Source organism: Macaca nemestrina, chromosome 12 (genome assembly GCF_043159975.1).
Source record: "Macaca nemestrina isolate mMacNem1 chromosome 12, mMacNem.hap1, whole genome shotgun sequence".
Lineage (NCBI taxonomy): Eukaryota > Metazoa > Chordata > Mammalia > Primates > Cercopithecidae > Macaca > Macaca nemestrina.
The window spans coordinates 24,018,085-24,029,984 of record NC_092136.1 but is presented as its reverse complement, the minus strand read 5'-3'; the positions used below and the strand labels follow the sequence as shown (position 1 = coordinate 24,029,984).

The window sequence follows — 11,900 nt, the reverse complement described above, 5'->3', positions numbered from 1 at the left end:
TAGAAAATTACAAGTGATATGGGAAGAAAAAGAAGAGTAAGAGAATTGGGGTATGAGGGTACATGTGTGTGGTGGGTGGGGGGCTGGACATAATTCTACATTGAGTAAACAGAAGAAGCCCCACAGTAACGAAAACATTTAAGCAAACATTGGAAGAAGGCAAGGGCATTTGATAAGTGGAAAATTGGAGGAAGACTGCTTAAAAGAAGGGGAGCAGCTCATGCAAAGACAATAAGCTGGGGGATGTTTTGTATGTCTGAACAATGGTGAAGTGCCAGATATATTTGAAGGAAAATGCATGGAGGGAGTCAATAGTTGAGCTTGGAAAATTAACAACTTTGTAGGCTAATGGAAGGCATTTGAGTTTTCCTTTGCATGAGATAGGAGGCACTGTAAGGACTGGAACAAAGAAATACTATACTATTTACTGACATATTTTTAGACAGACCCCCTCTGGCTGCTATACTGAGAATACAGTTTAAAGGACCAAACCAAAGTGGAAATTTTATTTTCAGAGACCTGTTAGAAGGCTCACACAGAGTGATAAGAAGTGTTAAAAATTCTGGATATATTGTAAAGGTAGAGCCAATAGAATCTCCATTGAGATCAAATGTAGAGTTTGAGAGCAAATAACTAAAATCCAAGAGCATCCAAGATTTTTGGTATCAGAAACTAGTAGGAAAGAACATTTATAACTGAGTTGGTGGGGTCTGCAGATAGAGTTTAGTTTGGGAGGAAGATCAGAAGTTGGACATGTTAACTTTGAGATGTTCTCTATGCATCCACTTGGTGATGTTGAACAGGCTGTTGTATCTACTAGCCCGTAGGTGAGAATCTCGGTGTGTTTTAGAGGTGTAACTCTGGTAGACTGGCAAATAGCATGGAGATCAGATGAGACTATCAAGGGAGTGAGTATAGGCTGAGAATATAACAGAATTAAAGACTGATCTCTGGGGTAGATAACTGTAAGAGTCCAGGAAAAGCAGGAAGAACCAGCAAAGGAAGGTTAGGAAGGAGTGACAAGTGAGATAAAAAAAGCCAAGAATATAAGGTTCTGGTAGACAAATGAGTGGAGTGTTTTAAGAAGGAAGTAGTGACTACGATTTGTCAAACACCTGTAGTTAAATAGGATGAAGATTGAAAAGGGCCCATTGCCTCTACCATATAGCAACTTTCCAACACTTTCATTGAAAGTGATGGAAACCTGAGTTAGTAGGTTTTAAAGAAAATGAGAAGAGAGGAATCAGCAGCAGACAAAATGGACTTTTCTTTAAGGATACGAGCTGCAAAGAGAAGAGAGGAAATGGTACATAAGCTGGGAGGTGGGGAAAATGGCATAAGATTTTTCTTCAAAAGGGAAAAATCTGGAGCACGTTTGACTATGGATGGGAATGGTGCCAGTAAAGAGGAAAACAATGCCTTACACATGAGAGAGGGAAGATAATTTTTTGATTTTTTTGTTTTTGTTTTTTAAGTAGGCAAGAAGAGATAGAGTTCAGTGTACAAATAGATTGTTTTTTGGGTGTTTTTTAGATTTTTTTTTTTTTAGACAGAATCTCTCTCTCTCACCCAAGCTGGAGTGCAGTGGCACGATCTCGACTCACTGCAACCTCTGCCCCTCTGGTTCAAGCAATTCTCCTGCCTCAGCCTCCCGAGTAGCTGGGATTACAGGCACACGCCACCACGCCCAGCTAATTTTTGTATTTTTAGTAGAGACGGGGTTTCACCATGTTGGTCAGGCTGGTCTCAAACTCCTGACCTCGTGATCCACCCGCCATGGCCTTCCAAAGTGCTGGGATTACAGGTGTGAGCCACCACGCCTGGTCAAGATATTGGTTTTTGTGTAGATAGCTCAACTAGAGCAACAAAATTTATATTTTGGTTGACTCCATAGGGGTGGTTGATGTGAGTGTAAATCATTCTCTGATTGTGTCATTTTTCTCAGTGAAGTGAGAAATAAGGTCATCAGCAGATTGTTGAGGTAGAAGAATGAAAGAGTGAATTGACTAACAATTTATAGCATGATTTAGGCCTGCGTTTTTGTTTGCCATCATCAATTTATATGGAACCTGCCAGTAAGATCAAGACTTTCTGTTGCAGGTAGTAAACTGCATGGCCAGAGACACTGGGTAGATGGGGAGTTGAATTTCACCAATGTTTCATGAAAGAATATTAATAAATGAGAGAGAGGCAAGGGAATTGAAGAGGAATGGAAGAAGAAACTGATTATAATGATTCACCATTGAATTTAAGCTGGAAAAGCAGTGGAAGCAAACCAGAGATTTAAGGGCCAAGAAAAATTGGCAGGATAAAAGAATGGATGTCCAGTAGGGTCTACTGATTATTGAAATTGCAGTAATAAAATTATTGATCTGGAAAAAGAAAGGTAATCACTGCATTGTGAGCATGGTTCATATACAGTTGAAATTTAGGATGGATTGAAGTTAAATTAGGTTGTGAATTAAAGTGGCATAGACACCCAGATCATGAGAGGAGAGGAGCTCAAGGAATTGAGGCCAAGAATGACTGGAAAGATTATTTTCATATACATTGAAATTACCAAGAATAAAGAGTAGAGTTGTGATAGAGAAAGAAACATTGAATCAATAACTAATATCATTTATATATCAAGAGAAGTAACTCAAAGATTGATAAGCAAGAATATTGGCAAGGAGTGGTAAGTAGATGACATAAAATGGTGATATGAGATTTCAAGCTAGGGCTTTCAGAGGAAAGCTCTGGAAGCTTACATGGAGAGAAGGAAGATAGCTGCTCTTCTTCCAGGACTAGTGGTTGAGGAGTTGTGGGGGGGAAAAAATAGCCACACTGAAGAGGATAACAGGGGAAAGATGAAGGAAATGCTCAGAAAACGTTCTGAGAATATAGGCAATTCTGCTGCTAATAGAATGTTAATTCCAGAGGACACACTGAAAGTTTCAAAAACTGGACATCAACGGATGATAGGGAATGTGTGAAGTTTATAGAGATTTAAATGTGGGAGAAAAAGGGCAATATAAGAAATTGGTAATTCTTACTAGTTCTTCTGAGAACCCAGAACTTTTGCCTCATCACACAGTGGGGTCATGTGTTTATGACGAGTTAACTGGGCTAGGTATTCTAATTTTAAGGTGCATCTACCTTTAGCACATTCTTCCCAGTTCTAACAAATCTAAGATTTGGGGGGTATTGAAGTCCCTTTTTTTTCTCACCTTGAATCCACGTGAGAGGTCAGAGAGTCTAAAGATTGAAAGCTCTCCCTCCAGAAATAGGAGGGTATCTACAGATGTCTATGTGCGCAAAAATAATGTTTTTGTGTGTGGTGTGTGGTGTTTGATGTGTGTGTGTGTGTGTGTGTGTGTGGTATGTGGTGTACGTGTGGGGTGTGTGTGTGTGGTATGTGGCATGCGGTCTGTGTGTGGTGCATATGTGGTGCATGTGTGGTGTATGTGGTGTGTGTGATATGTGTAGTGTGTGCATGTGGTGTGTGTAGTGTGTGTGTGGCGTGTGTGTGGTGTGTGTAGTGTGTGTGTGGTGGTGTGTATGTGTAATATATGTGAGGTGTGTATGGTACATATGCGTTTTGTGTGTATGGTGTATTTGTAGTGTGTATGTGTGGTGTGGGGTGTGTTTGTGTGTATGTGAATTCATGGAGAATAGAAAGCCAGAAAATGTCTTCTCACAAAACTATATTCTATTTCCGGAGTGATGAAGAGTTGAGTGAATGGAGAGACTCTTTTAATGAGACTACAAGCTTACGGTTTTTAGCCTCGAGCCAAAAATAGCTGATAATGATGAATCTCCTCTCCACCCCTACTCCTGCCTTCTCTACTTCACAGATCCTCCTGTGAGACGTAGACTGCACAGAGCAGTGGTTTATGTTCCTGTAAATCCCTGTCTTATTCTTTCTCTTCACTCAGAAAGTGTGTGTGAGGATGGCCTTCCAGAATGGCTAGTGTTTCTTTTCTCTCTGCAAGAACTCTGCCACTTACCAAATCATTAGTCAATGCTGGATATTGAAATATTGAAATTTCTAATTCCATATTTTTATGTTATAAACTATAATCCCAGACATTTGCTCCCTTTATATGCCCCTTATTAATAAATAGATATAATTAAACCCACTGTCCAGTTTTTTGACAAGAACACCAAAGGATTTTCTCCACTTTCCCCATTCACTGTCCAATTAAACTTCACTTTCACTCTTTCATACTCCCCTTAGGCTCTTCGTTCCTTTCCATCCCTCAGCTATCACTACAACATCGTTTCAACCTCTCCCGTAACTTGAAATTGCCATATTGCAACCTGAATGAGTGGAGCTGAAGTCTCTGAATTCTCTTGGCTTAGAAAACAAATCCCCTTCTAGAAGCACATGATAATGCATGAGGCAATACTAATGCTTATAAAAAGTTGGCCTTTTAAAGGACTGTAGCCAATGGTTGGTACTTAAAATTAACAAAATCAGTGCAATAAAGAAAGTGTTCTTCTTGAAGTCCCGACATATGGATATGAAACCCACTGCTTTGAGTTAAAAACAGATAGCAGGATGTAAGAAACATTGCAAAAACTATAACATGTCACATAAAAGTTAACTTATCTTTGCTTTCCGAGTCAGAAACTGTAATATATAGGGAATCAACCCACTTGCCTCCTACAATTTCTTCTCAGCTGCCACTACTGAAGCTATTCTTGTCCTCTCTGCATTGTACCCCCTGCTACTTCCTGTGTTACTCACCCAGGTAAGCAGGAGACCTGGAGCTCTGCCCAGGCTGGTTGTCAAGGAACCTTGCTTGGCATACAAGTGTGTATGTTGGCATGTGTCTGTAGATGTCTGAAGGTCATGGAACGAAATAGAATTCCCAATTTGGAATGAAAGAAGGCGCAGCACATAAGGCTCAGTTTGAAGTACAAATGTGTCCAAGACAAACAATTGGATTCAAAGTACAGGGCTGACCCTACAGAATAGCCCCGATGACACAAACAGGTTCAGGAAGCAGACAATGAAATGATTCCCAGATGCAGTTGGATACAGGATTATAAATACACTCAAATTGAAGACGGGAGGGATGTTAAATTTGCTCAGTCAGGAAGGAGAAGCCCACACCATTTTAAGTCCAGTTATACAAGAACTGCCGATCTAACCAGATGTGTCCCAGACACTGCACATCTTAAAGGATACTTGTCACAGGTGTGGAAACACCAGATCCTTTGGATGGCTGGGAAGAAATTAAAAAAAAAAAAAAAACAAACAAAAAAAAAACACTGCCTTCCTATCCCTAAGAGAGAAACAAAATGATCTTTTCCCATCATTTGGAATAAAGTGAAAACTGATTTAAAAGGTTTTTCTTTTAAACATTGCCACTCGTGTGATATAAATACATATGGTGTTTCATGGCACAGTGAAAATGAGGAATGGTGTTGGAGAGGATGCTCGTTTTCTGAAATGCATTCTGCACAGAGCTTTCAATCATGTGGTAAAGGAGAATTGCTGGTGGCGTCCTAAGCAGGACTCGTGGTGGGGCTCTTTGTGCCACTGATCTCCTTGTACCATCTGTTCTCCTGTGGTTGAGTGAAACCCAGAGAAACTGACAGGGGCAGGAGCAGCTAATAGGGTTGAGTTAATGGATTATCCTCCTCTAGCCCAGGTATGTAACATGTAAGTGTACCAAGATCAAAGATATTTTTAGATGCTTTATTTCCTCAGTCCAGGCAAGGCTTAGGGCAGCCAGATGCCAGGGACAACCCTATCTAGTTTTCTCAGCATGTCTGACAAATATTGCCATTTTTTGTGTGTGCTATGGCATGAAGAAAGGTGTGTCACATAGAGCTAATCACCAAGAGGGATTCAGGAATGCCTCTTAGTGATTCATTCATTCTGCATTCATTCAGAAAGAATACATTTCAGCATCTATTAGCGGGTAGCACGACAGTGTGGAAAGAATGTAGGATCTACAACAATGTAAATCTGGGTTTACAGCCAGATTCTACTAGCTAACGGAAGTTTAATTTACTTAACCCACCCGAGTTCTGTTTTCTCATCTGTAAAATGGAGACAGGAACTCCCTTTCTGGGAAGCTTAGGATGGGCTGAAAAGCTAATTGCTTTGCTCCTGGTGCATAATAAAGGCTCCCTGACACCTTGCTCATCGACTTTGGCCAATGTGAATACTATTTCCTCACTTAAAAGCTGAAAAACATGTGATAAAAGAGTCTGAGCTCAAAGTTTCTCACATTAAGATAAGTAGTTTTAATCATGCCTGTGTCTTTCCTTAGTATCAAATATTGCTTATGTCTATTTAAATAGGACCAGTTTCTAGATCACAAGTAAATCAGCTCCTTCCTCCCTATACATGCCTCACTTCCATCCTCAGCCTCCAGTGAATTCTTCCTTACCCTGTAACCCACTGGCTTAAGTACATTTCGTTTCTGTTTCTACGTTGCTCTGTATTAGAGTTAGTTACATCCCTGTCTTTATTAGGGGATTCAACCAGGTTTATTAAGTGGCCGTTTCTGATTAATCTTTGTACTATTGCTCCTCTTCCACCTTATTCCATGCATAATGATAATCATCTGTACTTAGCATTAAAACTTATAACTTTCCAGAAAATGTTCTAAGTGATTTACTTGAAAGATATTATTTAATTCTCACAATGACTCAAAAAGATGAGTACTATTATGGATCATCCCAATATTACAGATGAGGAAATTGAGGCTGTTGGATTGCTCAGACCATATAGCTAAGGAGTTGTGAAGTCAGTATTTGAATGTAGGCAGTCTTCGTCCAGAAGTCAACCTGTTAACTATTATGCTGATGATACGACTTGTTGATTCAGAACACAGGCCACCTCTTCCCCTCTCTGTTAGACTGCAGCTGAGACTGAGTAGACAGAATGACAGCACAGAAACACAGTGCGCTGCAGAGAATGTGTCTTTCAGAACTTAGTGCATCTGCAGAGGTATTTAAATTGAACTGTCATGTTCCCTCCCACACACAGCTAGAGGATTTGAGTCGTCCTTTAGCGGTAGCAGCATGAGGCTCTGGGTAAACTGCCTCATGCAGCACTAATTTAGATGGCAGTTTTCAACCTGAATGTACATTGCACCACAAATCAAGGTACTGTCTGTGCTGGAAGACACACAATGTCAAACATCTGTCGAAAAACACGTCTACAGGTTGTAACAAGCCAAGTTTACAAACAAGCACAGGCACAGACACCCCAATTATTTTAGTGGTGGGAGCCTTATGGGTCTCAACTGAGTTCTTTCTGATAGCAAGGAAGTCTAAGACACCAGCCAAGACGTCATCCAGGAAAGGTGAGTGAGTTGCTTAGAGAAGGAAGGGCCTAATAGGAAGGGTCAGAAAGTGACCTTTAATGAGTTCCGACGACCATGTACTGTGCCAGGTAATTTATATGTGTCATTCTCTCTCTCTGTCTCCCACATACATATGTTATCCATATATGTTATTCTATATGTTATCCATATAGGAGTTAGCCAACTTGCCAAAATTAGGGTGGGCAGAGCCAGAAAAAGATTCAGACTCAAGTTCTCCCTGATTCTATAACTTGTTCTTACCCTACTTTACCCCAATTTCAAACCATGGCTTGCTGTAGTTTCAGTCATTCACTGGAAGAAAATAGATTGTGTACCTAACATGTGCCAAGCACTATTCCAGGAACTGGGAAGCCAATGGAACATAAAATATACCTCATTCTTACCCTCATGGGGGAGACGGAAAACAAAATAAATGAATACCAATGGGCAATAGGTCTGGTGGTGGTAACTGCCATGAAAAAAAAAAAAAGCAATGTCTAGTGCATAGCGAGTGATAAGGCTTATTATTTTCAGTAAGGTAGTGACGGAAGGTCCCTGGTTGATGGAGTAGCATCAGCAGAGTGTGAGAGGATTCATGGCTATTTATGAGCCATACACATATGGGCATAAGAACATTTTATGGGCCGGGCTCAGTGCCTCATGCCTGTAACCCCAACACTTTCAGAGACCAAGGTGCACAGATCACCTGAGGTCAGGAGTTCCAGACTAGCCTGGCCAACATGGTAAAACCCTGTCTCTACTAACAATACAAAAATTATCCAGGTATGGTGGCGGGCACCTGTAATCCCAGCTACCCAGGAGGCAGAGGCAGGAGAATCGCTGGAACCCAGGAGGCAGAGGCTGCAGTGAGCTGAGATCACACCATGACACTGCAGCCTGGGTGACAGAGCAAGACTTCATCTAAGAAAGAAGGGAAGGGAAGGGAAGGGAAGGGAAGGGAAGGGAAGGGAAGGGAAGGGAAGGGAAGGGAAGGGAAGGGAAGGGAAGGGAAGGGAAGGGAAGGGAAGGGAAGGGAAGGGAAGGGAAGGGAAGGGAGGGGAGGGGAGGGGAGGGGAGGGGAGGGGAGGGGAGGGGAGGGGAAGGGAAAGGGAGGGGAGGGAAGGGAAGGGAAAAAGAGAGAGAGGGAGGGAGGGAGGGAGGGAGGGAGAGAGAGAGAAAGAGAGAAAGAAAGAGAGCAAGAGAACAAGAGAGCAAGAGAGAGAAAGAGAGAGAGAGAGAAGGAGAGGAGAAGGAGAGAAAGGAGGAGAGAAGGAGAGAAAGAGAGAGAGAGAGAATGAAAGAAAAGAAAGAAAGAAAGAAAAGAAAGAAAGAAAGAAAGAAAGAAAGAAAGAAAGAAAGAAAGAAAGAAAGAAAGAAAGAAAGAAAGAAAGAAAGAAAGAAAAGGAAACGAAGGAAGGAAGGAAGGACGGAAGGAAAGAAGGAAGGAAAGAAAAGAACATTTTAAAGCAGCAGCAAAGACCCTAAGAGGCAGTGTATCTCAAATGTTTGAGTTTCTCAAAATAGCAAAGTGACTGTGGAATCTGGAGTACAGTGAGAGAGGGTGAAATAGTAAAAATGAGAACAATGAAATATCTGAAGGTCAAATAAACTAAGGCCTTATATACCATGTTAAGGGATTTGGAAATTACTTTGAGCGTAATGGGAGGCTACTGGTTTTAAGCACAGACATGACAAAGTATGACTTATGTGTACTGCTGCTATGTAGACAATAAACTGTGGAAGATCAGTGATGGAAACAGACACCAATTAAGAGACATCTGCAATAATCTAGGTAAGATTGTGGTAGAAGGGAGCAGAGTTGTTGCAGTGAAGGCAATAAGAAGTGCTTAAATTCAGGATATAGTTAAAGATAGAGTATGAAGAATTTATGGACGGATTGTATATGTGGTGTAAGAAGAAGAGAAGAGTTAAGATGACTTCAATTTTTCAGTTTGGGCAACTAGAAGAAAAATATCCCCATTACTAGAAGGAGAACACTGAAAGAGTAACAGTCATGTCATGGGGGCATGGGGACTAATCAAGAGCTCAGTTATGTTTGAGATAACTGTTATACTTCTGAATCATGTTGGACATAATAGACTAGAGTTTGGGCTGGGGATACAACAGATCTGAAGACAGACAAATTCAGTTACATGCCCTTTTCATCTGTCTCCAGCCTTCTTTTAATTTTCAATCCCTCTTATATCAGAACTACTGACTTTTATAAGTCTCTAATTATATTAGGTTCCTTTGAGGGCTGTGAAAGAAACGTGACACTTGTTTTTTGTTTGTTTGTTTGTTTAACAAAGAACCGTTCTTAAAAATCAAGCGAAGTAGCTTCTTGCTGCATCTACTGCAAGAATAAAGACATTCTCAGCCGACTGTCAACATTCCAGAAAATGCCAACATCGCTCTGAAAGGACAAACAAATATTGTTAAGGGCCCCAGAGAGACCTTGCAGAGGGACTTCAACCACATCAGTGTAGATCTCAGTCTCCTTGGAAAGAGAAAGAAGAGGCTCTGGGTTGGCAAGTAGTGGGGAAATACGAAGGAGCTGACTATTGTTTGCGCTCTTTGTAGTCATGAATAGAACATGAGCAAGGGAGTTGCACTGGGCTTCCATTGCAACATGAGGTCCATGTGAGCTCACTTCTCCATCAACATCATTACCCATGACAAACGGGATCTGGTTGAATTAGAAATGTCTTGGGTGAAAAATACATCTGCAGAGGCCAGGTGCTGGTTGTTCAGTATCTCAGTCCCAGAAAGATGAGTTAATCCTTGAAGTAAATGACATTGGGCTTGTTTCAAGTTCCGCTACTTTGATTGAGAAAGCTGTAACAGTTAAAAACAAGAATATCAGATTCTTTTTGGATACTATCCATGTCTCTGAAAAAGGAACAGTTCAGCAGTCTGATGAATAAGACCTAAGAGTTGTCCAGCTTCAGAAACAAGATGCCAGGTGATTTCTAAGACCTATTTGCAATACTTTATTGATGGAATTTAAAAAAAAAAAACTATTGATTTGAGATGTTTTCTTAAAAAAAAAAACTCAAGCAAAGAGAAGATTATTTTTCAATCATACAAAAAGATATCGAAATAACAAACCTACTAATTTCATCAAAGCGATTAGAATGGCATTATGTTAATTAGAGGAGATATAAAAAGAGCTATGAAGAAAAAAGAGTGGGGTTTCTGTAAGAAAAGAGAAATATTGCTACAGAAGATGGATAACAGTTCACATTGAATGCTGCCTCAGAATTCCCTCAGCCTGAAAGATGTCCAGTTTGACATGCTTTGCAGTGCTACTATGATGTTACACTTCTGAAAAGAGTCAAACATTCTATCAATGGCTTTAAGTGGCACATAAAATAATGGTAACCAAATTTGATACCTCTCTAAAGGGAAGAAAAGTGGCTCTTCAAGCCCTGAAGAAATGATAGATATACAAGGAAATCTGGGGGTATGATTTGGTTATGTGCTCAGACAGATCTGAGGTATCAGAGTTAGGGACAGGGAAGGCCTTTTTTTGAGCAAGGAAGGAGGGAAGAAAGAGGGGCGGCAACAGGGAGGGAGAGAGAGTGAGATTGAGAATGATAATTTGTATTATAGGTAATTTTTTAAAAATAGGAAAGAAGACGAAAAGAAGAAGATAGAAAATATATTACAAGATGAAGAGTTTCTAGGAATTGTTGTTTAACCTGGAGAAGGAAAAGCATAGGAATATATTTAAGAGATGGACTTCCATACAGAAGGAAGTTGAGACTTCTTTGTAGCTTCAGAGGGCAGAAATCACAATTTGGCTAAGTCTGGACTCAAGACAACTGGTCTTTTCCTCTTGCTGGTCATGCCAACTAAATCAAGTTATACCTCCTTGTGCCTTAGGTATGTCTTCTGTAAAGTGGAAATATTAAAAGCATGTCCTTCAAAATAGTGTGAGGATTAGCTAAAATAAATTTGATGAAATAAGTGAATGGACAAGGCTGGGGAAATTAGCTGTAGTTTGGGGCTGGATCCTAGCATGGCAAAAGCACAGAAGGCTGTCCTACTTGTTCCAGGGTCACTCTGGTACTGAAGGTGATCAATCTGCTAGTTAAAACATGTCGCATAGCAAAAGTGTATACTTGCAACTGATTTGTCCATTCAGAACAGGATCCAAGTCAACAGCTAAGAAGTATATGGGAGGGTAGATATGGGAAACAACATTCAATCTGGAGAAGATTAAAGAACAAACTCAGAGAGGTGTCAGGATATTATCTCAGTAAACTAGGGTTCAGATTGGGCTCTAGTCCCAACTACAGAAACCAAACCAGAAACCTAGCCACTTTAGTCCAACAGAGGCAAACTTACTTGCCATAATGGCTTCCAGAAACTTTCCAGATTTTATCTTCATATGATACTTAGTCTCCCTGGGCTCTTGCAGCTCTGACTAAATTGACGACTGGATCTGGGTAACAGTAGATACATAGCAAAGGCTATATGTGATTAGGACTGAACTGAGACAGAGACATTAGGGAGATCTGCCTCATCGTTGGGAATGTATTTATTTTTTAACAATAAGAATGAACAGAGAAAATTGTTGGGGAGGTA

At 40.5% G+C, this 11,900-nt stretch overlaps 1 pseudogene; it reads left to right on the top strand.

The window, feature by feature from the left end:
- The first annotated feature begins 2,967 nt into the window (after positions 1–2,967).
- Positions 2,968–10,234, top strand: LOC112424891 (large ribosomal subunit protein uL6-like; annotated as a pseudogene).
- Positions 10,235–11,900: the final 1,666 nt, after the last annotated feature.